At 38.3% G+C, this 12,956-nt stretch overlaps 1 protein-coding gene across 5 annotated transcripts in view; it reads left to right on the top strand.

The window, feature by feature from the left end:
* Positions 1–12,956, top strand: part of RGS6 (regulator of G protein signaling 6) — a gene marked incomplete at its 3' end in the record, with an annotated part of 231,505 nt that overhangs the window by 128,688 nt on the left and 89,861 nt on the right. The gene's annotated exons all lie outside the window — the stretch shown is intronic.

Genomic DNA, 12,956 nt, shown 5'->3' with positions numbered 1-12,956 from the left:
TCGAAAGCATGTAAAATGCAAGTAGAAAAATAGGGACCACTATGGTGGGAAGGTAACAGCGTTCTGTGCGCCTTTGGCGTCTAGTCATGCCGGCCCCATGACCACGGAGAAGTCGTCGGACAAGCGCTGGCTCTTTGGCTTTGAAACGGAGATGAGCACCGGCCCCTAGAGTCGGAAACGCCTAGCACGCATGTGCGGGGGAACCTTTACCTTTACTTTTTATTGTTAATTCAAATGCATTACCACACTTTTTTTATTAGCAAGATGTGCACATTTCACTTATGCCTCTTGACTCACACCAGAGGTACCGCCAAGCTTGACGCTTTCACACATACTGTATTTCCATTCTAGGGCAGGACACAAAGAGAGTCTGATGCAATTGATGACCATTAAGTATTGATCCAGGACTGTGACCACAATATTTTTGCATAAAGATGCTTGAGAGGGAAAATCATCCAGCCAACGTACATGCCTCTGTTCAAAGACAGGCTTGCCAGATTGGGAAAATGAAGTCATCCTTCCTAGAAAGTATTGCTACAATGATCAAGCACTACAATGATCAAACATCAATAAGCAAAGGGCAAGTGAAACGTTCATGACTTTTATGAGGAAAATGATGCAACATTCTTCCCACTTGGTCATGGCGAGAAGCCAGGTTCAAACTAGGCAGCTCAAGGAATGATAAAAAAGCAGTCAGCAAACAAAAATATGAAAAGGCAGCAACACAAACATCTTATATGAACCCTAACATCAGTATTGTCACCAGTTATCATGGTGCAGAAAAAGGGGACTTAAAATGGGAGTTCCACCCATTGCAGCATCCTCAGTCACATAACTGGTGTTTAGCTCTCAATTAAGATGTTGCAGTGAGCTCTGATCATTTGATTGTGAGTTCCAGCATTCTCTGCTAGTGTTTCACAAGCAAAGTCAATGGGGAAATCAGAAGCCACTCCTACTCCTGCTGCTTTTTTACCCACCTGCATTCTATAACACTGCCTATGCCACCTGTACACCAACCCTTGCTCCATAGTGCCACCCGCAGCATGCACACCTGCTCATATGCCTGCACACCCACCCATGCTCCAGAGTATCTGTCCATAGCACCTCCCCATCCACCCCATCCGCCCATACTTCTCACTTGCAGCACTTATCTGTCAGACTTCTTGCCTGCTTGCCTCTCGCACTTCCTACTTTACAGCCCACACAGTCCTGGGATAACAATCCCAGCCAGGACTGTGAAAGGACCATTGCTAAGCTATGCAGATACCTGATATTGCATTTTATGATAGCATCATTTAGCAAATAAAATTCCAGTCCCAATTGCCATCATAACTCAAGAACTATCTGTACTGTTTCCACTAATAAAAACCATCCCTAAAATGATTTTTTAAAAACATTTGTAGTGTTCTACCATACATAAAATTAAAAAAAACACTGAAGACCACTAGGTCTACCAACCAACTTGTGTTTACCAACCAACCGAAACTGAGGAGGATGTTGTGAGTGGCTGTATTTTGGCATATCTGTATAGTTTCATACTTAAATAATCCAGTCCCAAATTGTTGAAAAATTTGATTTGCTTAGTAACAAGAATCTGTCATTCAATATAGTATCATATCGCTAGAATTAGCTGTCTGTGCTAAATCTAACATTTTGAGCTTGACAGAAGAGGCATTTCTACTGATCAAGTAAAAGACATTGGAGCGGGAGTAGGTTTTTCTACCACATGAAATTTCTAAAAACCAACTCCAATGACATTGCATGAATTGGAACATATCAAGCAACAATATTAGATTATAAGCATGCTTAATACGTCAATAATAAAAATAACCAAGTATACTACAAAGCATAATCAGCTAACTGAAACAAAAAAATTGTGCAATGCAAATTTTAAAATATTTTTTTAGCTATACTTATTTTGAATCTTGTCCATCTGTGGGTTTATTTTTTAAATTAGCTGATCTGATTCATTCTGCCAGGGGAACTCACTGGTCTCTTTGTTTCTTCTCCTATAAGAAGTGTTAAGAAACAAAGGCTCAAGATGGGTCGTTTTACAATCTGTTGTTTGTTGGGCTGCCTTGGAGATTAATAATCAGCACACAATGCTTTTGCTACAGTAAGTAGCTACAATGCTTCTACTTACATATTAATGTTCTGTATAGCTTGAGACCCAGATCTTTGATGGATCCCCTAATCTCTTATGTAACTGTCCAACAATTATGACAGAAGTTGTTCTGTACCAGCCTACTACCGGCCCTGCAGAAAAGGCAGGGACAACCCCTTTACAAAACGGCAAGAGGCTGGAACTAAGCCTGCCAAATTTATTAACATAAAACAGAGCAAAGAGAGCAAACACAAACCATGAAACAGGAGCTATTCAAACGGTTGCCTTCAGCAAACCAGCCCTCCCACACATTCCCCTTTTAAACAGTTCAGGGCGTGGCTTCTCTCTGCCTCCTTCCGAGGTGCCCCATTGCCTTCCTCTGTTTACTCCTGATTGACTGCCTCCTGCGTCGGGCGTCCTTGAACAGGGCCAGCTGTGGGTCATCTTCATCCACGCTGTCAGGTTCACACAGCTGGGTCTGCGTCGTGACCAGATGGGAGGGGCCTGGCTGAGGGCTCTGCGGAGCCCCAATACTATCCTCAGCAAGGTCTCCAACACCCCCCTCCTCCTCCTGTGAATCGTCCGACGCAACTGCCGAACCCACAGGCTGACCCTGAATCACAACAGAAGTGAGATGCCCATCTGAAACTGCTTCATTGTCAAAAATTTGCTATGTACAGCCCAAGAGAGAGAGCATTCTCGATTCAGGGCTTTGGCTATAAAATTCTCTCTTTGCCAGGGACGGAAATTTGTTAGATTTCAATCTCTACCTGTTTGTCCAATATTTTGTCTGATTTCCTACAATTATTTTGCTCAGTGTATCACTGCAGCTGCTATTATGTTCTGTTTTATAGATTTACCTGTTATTATTTTGTATGCTTTTCTTGGTTAGTTTTCCCAATATTGGGAAATATCTCAATATGGGGTCAGTACAACCCAGCATCAGTTTACTTCTGTGAAAAAATGGAGTGTTAGGGTTTTTTTTGTCCCTTCTAATACATAAACAGGGTGTGCAACAATTGAGATGGTGTGTTTACTCGTTATGTTAATCTGAAAATGTATATCCATTTTGATGTTTATATCCCCAGTGACTGGGAAATGTGGGAGAAGCAAGTGGGTGGATTTTGTGTGAAAGAGAATAGAGACAATAAACGTGATTGTAACAAGAACAGCTACTTTTCATCTGCATTATCTTTGTGCCAGAAACACTCATACATCCGCAATTCTGGTTTGCCAAAAAGTTTCCCATTGTTTCTGTTGTAGATATTATTTTACTCATGGTTGAAGATGTATCACACAATGAATGGGAACAGAGCAGTGATGCAGGTCCAATGCCTGGCCATTCATATTTTGACAAGAATTTCCAACAGTTAAGGTTCACAAGTGTAGGAGATTTCCAGTTGCCCAAGGATTGAATCACATGGCAACCTACTCTTCAGCATCCATATTCAGGGATGCAGGGGAATTTTTAAAACTGCATAGTAGAACTGGTTTAGTGCCATACAATACAAATGAAAGACTTGTAATTCCAGCCCTGGCATTTGATTGCATCAGGAGCATTTAGATTACCAAAATCAAATGCAGATAGAATTCTCATGGTCACATGATGGCAATTCTAGCTCTCAGAAATCAGTTCATAATTTGGGCATTTGCAGCATCCCATGATCAAGTGATTACTCTTTGTGACTTTCACTGCCAACCTCCAACAAGCAAAGTCAATGGAAAAACTGGCAGGAGGCTGAAAATGGCAATCACAGACTGCAGGATGCCACAACCATGTGGGATCCATCTAACAACAACAACTGGGACTACCACAATTGCTGATTTAAGTGGGTGCGGTCACATGGTATCACGCTTTACAATCTCATCATTTGGTGATGAAGCTGCCAATCCCAATTACCATTGTTAAGCAAGAATCACCTATAATAAAATCCACTATCTAACAAATCAGTGGAAGGGGTCATTCAGAAATATCTGGCATATACTAGCTAGTCAAGGGAATCTAGCACAAACCATTTTTTTTAAAAAAAAATAGCATTTTAGTTTTTCAGTTATAGACTGAAAGGTGGAGCATAAACAATTTTTAGAATATTAAAACAATGTAAAAACAAAAATGACACAAAATTTAGAAAACATAAAAGGTACACCTTATATATAAAGGTTGTGAAAATTAGATAGACACAAAAAAGCTGCAGAGTCAAAAGGGGGTTTCAGAAGCCTGGGCAAAGAGCCAGTTGTTCAAGCCCTTCAAAATACTAGCAGCATGGGGGCTATTCAGACCTTGGGTAGGTTATGATGACCCCATTCCAGAGGGCATACTAATGGTAGCACTAAAAAGCCACAATACCTCCTTTGTCGGGGTTTCCATTTTATCTTCATGTGCCTGTTGAACTGCAGACATGAATGGCAGTTCCAAGTGCTCTCTTTTCCAGTTCCTTCCTTCACAAGCTTTCTTTGTGGTCTCTCTGGAACAGACCCTTAAGGGTTTTACATCTCAATCAGTCATGTAAAATACATTCTAACAAATATCAAACCAGCTTTCCTTGTGCTGTGAATTTGGACTCTTAAGGGTAAAGAAAGCCTTTACTGGACTTGGGAAAATTGTTCATCCACTGGATGGGAATAAATATTTTGCCCAGTTTTGCATACTGCGTTTACCAAGGATACAGATACCTTTTGAGGACATGGCAACAAGACCATATTTAAACAGGAGAAATGCATAACCTCTCTTTGATCTTTTTTTTTAATTATTTCAAAATTCTTGGACAAAACAAATCTTGGAGGACATCTGGAAAGACAAGTCCAAGAGAACTAATTCCCAATCTTCATATCAATTTTTCTAGTCACCAAACGAATGCGAACAATCAGCAGAGTTGCTAGAGAATTAAGCTCCTCGGCAACCATCTTGAGCATACTGGGAAGAACAAAGTAGAATCTGTGACTTAAATTTTTTATAGATTGATGTTGTGTGGAAAACAGAAGGAAGAAGCATTAAGTGTATTTGCTGTCTTTAGTTATATAATACAGTTGGGATAAAAATCAAATCAAATCAAATAAATATTAAGAATTATAATTGCAACAATAAAACAAAAGAAACTGGAAAACACTAAAAGCATAAAAAGAAAAAAAGCAGAAGGTGCAGAAAAGGGAAAAATACAGAAATAGAAAAAAGAAAAATATAATAAAAAGAAAAAGAAATATATAAAGAAATGGCTTTGCACCATCACAAGCACAAACAATTAGTCACTTCCAATAACATGGCAGAATTCAATATCTTTTCATTTTTTCTTTATCCCTTCTCACAAAATTCTTCAAACCTTTAACAAGCCTCTTTTGTAAAATCAATATAGGAAAATTATTAGGATGATTTTCTTGATTAGTTTGTTTGTATATTCTTTTTTAATTATCAAAACAGCAAGTTTCTTTTGTGTGTCCAGTGCAACATCTTTTTCCATGTCAGCCTGTCATTTTTAAATCCAGTTTCAGTTCAGTCTCAATCTTGTCAGCCATAACTTTAAAAAAAAATCCTTTTATTTTATGCACACAAATAAGTTAAAGTGCCAAACATACCAACACTTTTTTCTCCCATTTTCTCCACCTCAACCCCGTGAGGTGAGTTGGGCTGAAAGAGGGTGACTGGCCTAGTCAGCTTTCATGCCTGAGGTGGGTCCACTGGTTTCTAACCCAACACCTTAATCACTACACCAAAGTTGTTACTCTTATTTATTTATTTTATTATTTATTTAAAATATTTATATAGCTGCCCATCTTATAACCGACTTAAACATCTCCCAATAATCTCTTTTAGACATAGTCTATCTATAGGTACAGACACTTTTAAAATTAATTTCTGGGTCTATTGTTCAAAAATATTCTTCATTATGTCTGACATTTAAATATTTCTCTTCATTCTCTAACTGGAAATTGAGTTTGGGGGTTCTTCTCCTTTAAATGTAACCTTTAGTCACAGTTACTCTAGTGTCCAATTTTTAAGATTTTGTCTTAATTGTTTTCTTTTTAATTCCAAACAAAAGCATTTTTCCACAGGAAGGATTCTTTACAATTCCAAAATCTCACTTCAAACCAGTAATCCAATTGTGACTTTCTAAAATCAAAGTTTTAATCACCTTTTTGCCATTTATTTTCTCCAAAAAACTTTTTGAAAGTTCTTAAGCTAGTAGTTAAAATGTATTTTAGTAAGAATTGAAGAAAACTTACCTAGTTCTCTAAAATCTGTCATTCAAAAGTTTCCTAATAATTGAAAAACTATTCATTCCACCCTGTTATTGGCTCTGCTTTTTGCAGAGATGTCTTCAGTCCACCATTTTTTTCCCTGGGAATCAGGAATCTCTAACTTAAATATGAAATCTTGGATGCTGGTAAAAGACTTCATTATCATCTCTTTAAGCTGGTGATCCTTTTTATCTTGTAATAATGTTATTTTGGGAGATTGAAGAACTGGAAAAACCTAGCCAGAAGAACTGCAGTCTGCAGTTATGAGCTGAGTTCAAAATGCAGATTTTGGTACAGTATTGTTTCAAGTTGTATAGCAAACAAAAGAGTGATGGCACAGTGGTTAGAATGCAGTACTGCAGGCTAACTCTGCCGACTGCCAACAATTTGATCCTGACCAGCTCAAGGTTGACTCAGCCTTCCATCCTTCCGAGGTCAGTAAAATGAGGACCCATTTCATTGGGGGCAATATGCTGACTCTGTAAACTGCTTAGAAAGGGCTATAAAGCCCTGTGAAGCAGTATATAAGTCTAAGTGCTATTACTATTCTCTGTATTGTTGGATTCTTATATAGAACTTATAGTGCCTTAAAATTCCAAATGCTGATGCTTTGCCAACTAAAAATGTACCAATTTCATGTTGGTATTATACAGACAGAGCTGCTACTACCTGCCCAAGAGGCATCTATGTAACATAAAAATAGTACTCACTCTCATTGCTCTCAAGCAATATTTATGCCTTGATGCATGTTGTTGGTAGCAAATGGAGCAATTACCACATGCTGGTAACAAGAGTAAAGCATTTATTGTACTTTCAAATGGAAGAGTTAGAAATTTTGATGCTAACATGAAAAAGTAATTTACATATGAATTATAGGGAAAGTGTATAAAATTGATTTCAGGTGTTGTGGCTCAACATGGAGTTACATGAAATTTCCTTCCTAGTGGAACTCTTAAATAACCATTTGCTGGGTCCTTACCTTTTGACATGCTGTTGCATATCAAATGTGGATTTTATATTTCACTTTTATATTTTCTATGTTGTTTTCTATTGCTTAAGAACAGGGGTGCTGAATTTTGATTCTGTCACATTTATAACAGTGGCACTGTGACCCTTGGTTTCAAGCATATTGAGAGAGATGAAAGAAAAGGATCAGGCAGATTTTAGTATGAGGTCGGGAAAATGGGAACCTAGCGTTAGGTGGGAAGATAGGATAGATCCTTATCCCTTTCCTAATGTGGGATAAGCTTGTTTGTCTGTTTAACTTATATGGCTGCCCATCTCCTAAGAAGTGAGTCTGTGCAGCATACAATAAAACGTACTATCAAAACCTACTTTTAAAAAATCAGAATATTGCTGATTTGGGGGATGATACATTTAATCTAAGTCTTAAACACAACTTGGAAGCTGCAGTTAGTGCAGAAATCTAGCTTGCTGTTGGAACAGAATCCATACAACACTGACTTTGGAGAAACATCAGTGATTCCCAGGGCAAGTTTAAAGTATGGATGATGAGCTTGGGATCTTGATATTTGAGAGCAGTTTTTTTCCAACCGTACCCTTCTCCAGATGACAATTGTCTATTATCTGAGAGAGAACCTTCTTAGCTATGGCATCCCAGCATGAAATACCTCTTCAAAAAGGCTGGGCCTATGCCACTGTTGACATTTTGAGGGGCATCAAATGAAGCCCTATTTACTCAAATTTGCAGATTTATTGATTGTGGTTCGTTTTTCATATTTCTTCATTTACTAGCGGTATTTCCATATCTGATAATGTTTATGGCTGAATTGTCTTAAGATTTATGGCTTCATGTTTAATTTGTTGCATTAATTATATTCTATCCGAAATCTGTTGGCACCAGGCAAGGCAGTTATATTTGAATAAAATAAATAAATAATTGGCAAATAAACGCTAGGCAGCCAGCGTAAGAGAGAGACCGACAATGATAATTTGCCTGCTCTCCCTTCAATTTTTTAATTCAGGGGAGAGGTATGTTTTACTTCAGGAGAGGGTATGTTTTTCAAATGAACCATGAGGTGTTCATGTAAGCAAAACACTCGTTTTAAAACGTTGGGAGTTAATGATGTCCTACAAAAGACACAGCTTATCTTTTCCCAATACTTCTTGTGTGCATTTCTAGTCTACTCTGATATATAATACACACACACACACACACACACACACACACACACACACACATATATATATATATATATATATATATATATATATATATATATATATATATATATATATATATATATATATATATATATATATATATATATATATATATATATATATATATATATATATATATATATATATATATATATATATATATATATATATACATACATACATACATACATACATACATACATACATACATCCTTATGCCTCTGACTTGGTGCTGACTCCTGGTGACTGCCTGAACTAGTTCTCTTACATAGGTAAGAATATATATGGTTTATGTTCTGAATGAAAGAACGGGATGCATGGACTGAGTGCCATCTAATGGCTGCTTGCTTTCATTTACGGTTGCATAAATGAAAAAGGATTTTGGGGAGGAACTAGCTAAGAGAGGCACATTAGTTGCTTCGCGTGTCTTATTATATACTTAATTGCCATGAGCATTTTAAAATAATATTCGAGATTTTCAGAATCCTCATCTATTTTTACATGACAACTGTTTAGCCATCTGGAGAAACAGTACACTGAATCATGTAGTATTATTTTGTTGGCTCCTGTTATTTTAAAACTGTATCTGTAAACAGTTTGTTTTATTAGATTTCCTCAAATAATAAAACAGTTATAACGTAAGTTAAACATCTACGCTAAATGCCACTGAATTTTGAAAGCTTCATTAAAATTGCTTTTGTAAAGCTTGGGCTTTTGGGGGAGGGGGGGCTGTCGCCAAGAAATTCTCTGAACAAAAGTATTTCTAACCCTGTTTCTTCCACCACCATGGTTTCTCTAAAATTAATCAGCATTGAGGTCTTACATTGGTACCTTCAATGACAACCCCATAAGATTTTAAGGCATGGTACAGTTATGCCTAGAGATACAGGTAATCCTCGACTTACAACAGTTCATTTAGTGACCATTTGAACTTACAACAGCACAGGAAAAGTGACATGACTGTTTTCACACTTACAACCATTGCAACATCCCTATAATCATGTGATCAAAATTCAGACGCTTGGCAACTGACTTATATTTATGACGGTTGCAGAATCATGGGGTCACGTGATCACCTTTTGCAAACTTCTGACCAGCAAAGTCAGTGGGAAAGCCAGATTCAGTTAGCAACCATCTTACTAATTTAACAACTGCAGTGATTCAACTTAACAGCTCTGGCCATAAAGTGGGGCAAAATTCACTTAACTGCCTCACTTAGCAACATAAATTTTGGGCTAATAAGTCAATGGTCATAAGTCAATGAGTACCTGTATGCAATCCTTTATATAAGCTAGTGCTAAAGAAGAAAGGGCGCTCAAGGTCAATGCTTGTATTTTGAACCAGACCCAGAATGACCAGGAGTTAACTTATTTGGCATAGCACAGCTGCACCACTCTTATGTTGAATAGCAATCTCAGTTTATACAGTTGAAGTAGTGTTGACAAGAAAGAGCCTGGGGGGAAAAAGTTATTTATTAAAAAACTCTATTCTGTAATAGCTACAGTTTCCAAAACAACTTCGGAACTTACCCTAAGCTTCTAGTTACTATAGCATTCCTGAAATCTACCAATGCGTAGCTAAATGAAGGTAATAGAGCCCAGGTGACTGTTAAAAGACACTTTGTGTCATAGGATTGATTGGCTTTGAGCCCTGTGTCTCAACTTTATTCTAAAGTATGCCTCAACCCTTGGGAACATTGCAGAAGAAACTTCAGAGGGAGTCAGAGAAAATTGTCTGTTTCTAGCATGTTCATCTCTACTACCTGCAGGTTTCAATCTATAATTCATTCCGTTTCTCAGATTTGAACACACAATTTTTACTACCTGTTTTCTTGACTGCCTTGCTATTTGTCACTGTGACAGGTTCTTGACTTCTGAAAATGCTTGGTATCATTTACATGGGTTTGTGATCCAATATATAAGAGGAAATAGTCCCGTCTCTCTAGTACTTTGCTGGACGAATGGGCAGCTTTACCATTTATGATCAGTTTTGTCGATGACATGTAACAATGTAACTTCACTTTTTGCTCCTGGAATGAACAGATAGTTGACAAACTGATGAAAAGAAGAAAAAAAAACGCCCTTTACCGCCTGTTTCCTTATGTAGTAACTCATAGAAATGGATTCATATAAAAAAGAATTGCTTACATCAATTTATATAGAGCGGCGTACTATACAAACAATAAAGGATTTTTGGGGTGAACCATTCTACTGTGATAGAATAGTTTTCAATATAGAATGAAGTCTTATATTTGTGTTTGTGTTATATTGAAAATGCATGCTTCCTCATTTTCCTTTCTTCCCTTGAATACTACTATTAAAAAAAAGAAAGCGTCTTTAGTCAGATTAAATGCAAAATAAAGACATTTGTGTATATGGTAATTTGGAATCCACATAACAGTTTATTGCAATATTGTTTCCCTTGATAGGATATTCTACATTATTCCATTCACTTTCCTAATCCATTACTTAATCACACAGTATTCTCATTCAGCTGTTCAGTATGCAAGGAGTCCTTGGCTTACAACCATTCATTTACTGACTGTTCAAAATTAGAAGGCACCTAAAAAGTGACTTGTGACCAGTGGTGGGATTCAAATATGCGAACAACTGGTTGTCTGTGTGGTTACCACTTCCAGAAGTCCATTCTGGGCCTGGGCAACAAAAAATTAGCTACCGGTTCTGCCGAAGTTGTGCGAACCGGCTGAATCCCACCACTGCTTGTAACTATTTTTCATGCTTATGACCGTTGCAGAATCCCCAAGGTCATGTGATCAAAATTTGGGCACTTGTCAACTGGCATGTATTTATGACAGTTGCGTTGTCCCAGGTTCATGTGATCACTGTTTGTAACCTTCCCGCTGGCTTCCGACAATGTGGGGAAGCCAGGTCTGTATGATTCACTTAACAACTACAATGATCCACTAAGCTCCTTAGTTCTACAGATTTGCGGGGGTGGGGGTGGGGTGTTATCATAACATCTAAGCCACTAGATACCTCCTTTTTATGTACAGACAGTCCAATTTGAGCCACAGCTGATATTTTGTACTTTACAGGATATATTATTAATGTTTTTGCTCTTCTGCAAAGCATACCCTTTTCTAGTTTATCAGCAAATCCTTTATGAAAGCAGTGAGGAGAAGGCATATGAAGGGAGCTCCATCCAGTATAGTTCAGTATTTGAAATCATTGGCTATATTGAGAGCTTCTACTCAAGGCAATAGGACTAATCAATTAAAATATAATCTCCCCATCATATCTCTGATTCTTCCAAAGGATGAAAAATAGGGGAGGGAGGGAAGAGGCAGTAATTTGATGCACTGGAAGAAAAAAAAAATCCAGGATGGATGTCCAATTAACATGGGAACAGAATGTTAAAAAGGCTCTATTTTGAAACCAAATGATTACTTATTTCCATTGTGCTTATCCCTTATGTGTTGCTCTGTGTCTTATACCTGAAGTGTAATGTAATTCTATAGTTCATTCTCCTGACCTTTATTGAGAAATGTGTAAAAAAAACCAACTGCATTGTTGTCTCATATTTTCCTGCTTGGTTAAAAAAAACCAAACACCTAAATTAGTTTATTGAAGATCATGTTTAGGAGAAAAAAGTAAACCCTGATTCTGAGCCATGGTGGTGCAGTAGTTAGAATGCAGTATTGCAAGCTAATTCTGCCGACTGCCAGCAGTTCAATCCTGACCAGCTCAAGATTGACTCAGCCTTGCCGCCTTCCAAGGTCAGTAAAATGAAGACCTAGATTATTTAATTTAATTTAATTTATTAATATTTGTATACCGCCCTTCTCCCGAAGGACTCAGGGCGGTGTACAGGGCAAGAATAAAACACAAAGCTACAAAAATTAAAAAGTAATTAAATACATGCCCAACAATAAATACATTAATAAAACCCCAATAAAGTGATAGTAAAAACCCCACCAATCCCTCCTCAGGCCAGGCCGGCTTGTTCGAACAGGTATGTTTTCAGATCGCGGCGAAAGGAGCGAAGATCGGGCGCCGTCCGGAGCTCAACCGGTAACTGGTTCCATAGCTCCGGGGCGCCCACAGAGAAAGACCTCCCCCTGGGGGCCACCAATCTACATTCTCTGACCGGTGGCACCCTGAGGAGGCCCTCTCTGTGGGAACGCACAGGGCGGAGGGAAGTTGACGCCGGCAGCAGGTGTTCCCTGAGGTACTCCGGACCCCTGCCATGTAGGGCTTTAAACACCATGACTAGTACCTTGAATCTCACCCGGAAGACAACTGGCAACCAATGCAGCTCACGGAGCAGAGGTGTAACATGGGAGTATCGGGAAACTCCCAACACAACTCTCGCGGCTGCATTCTGTGCCAGTTGGAGCTTCCGGGTGGTCCTCAAGGGCAGCCCCATGTAGAGAGCGTTGCAGTAGTCTAGTCGAGAGGTCACGAGCGCGTGAGTG

The sequence above is a fragment of the Vipera berus genome (genome assembly GCF_964194415.1).
Source record: "Vipera berus genome assembly, chromosome: 1".
Classification (NCBI taxonomy): Eukaryota; Metazoa; Chordata; class Lepidosauria; order Squamata; family Viperidae; genus Vipera; species Vipera berus.
The sequence above is the reverse complement of the archived record's forward strand: the minus strand, read 5'-3'. Positions and strand labels throughout refer to the sequence as shown.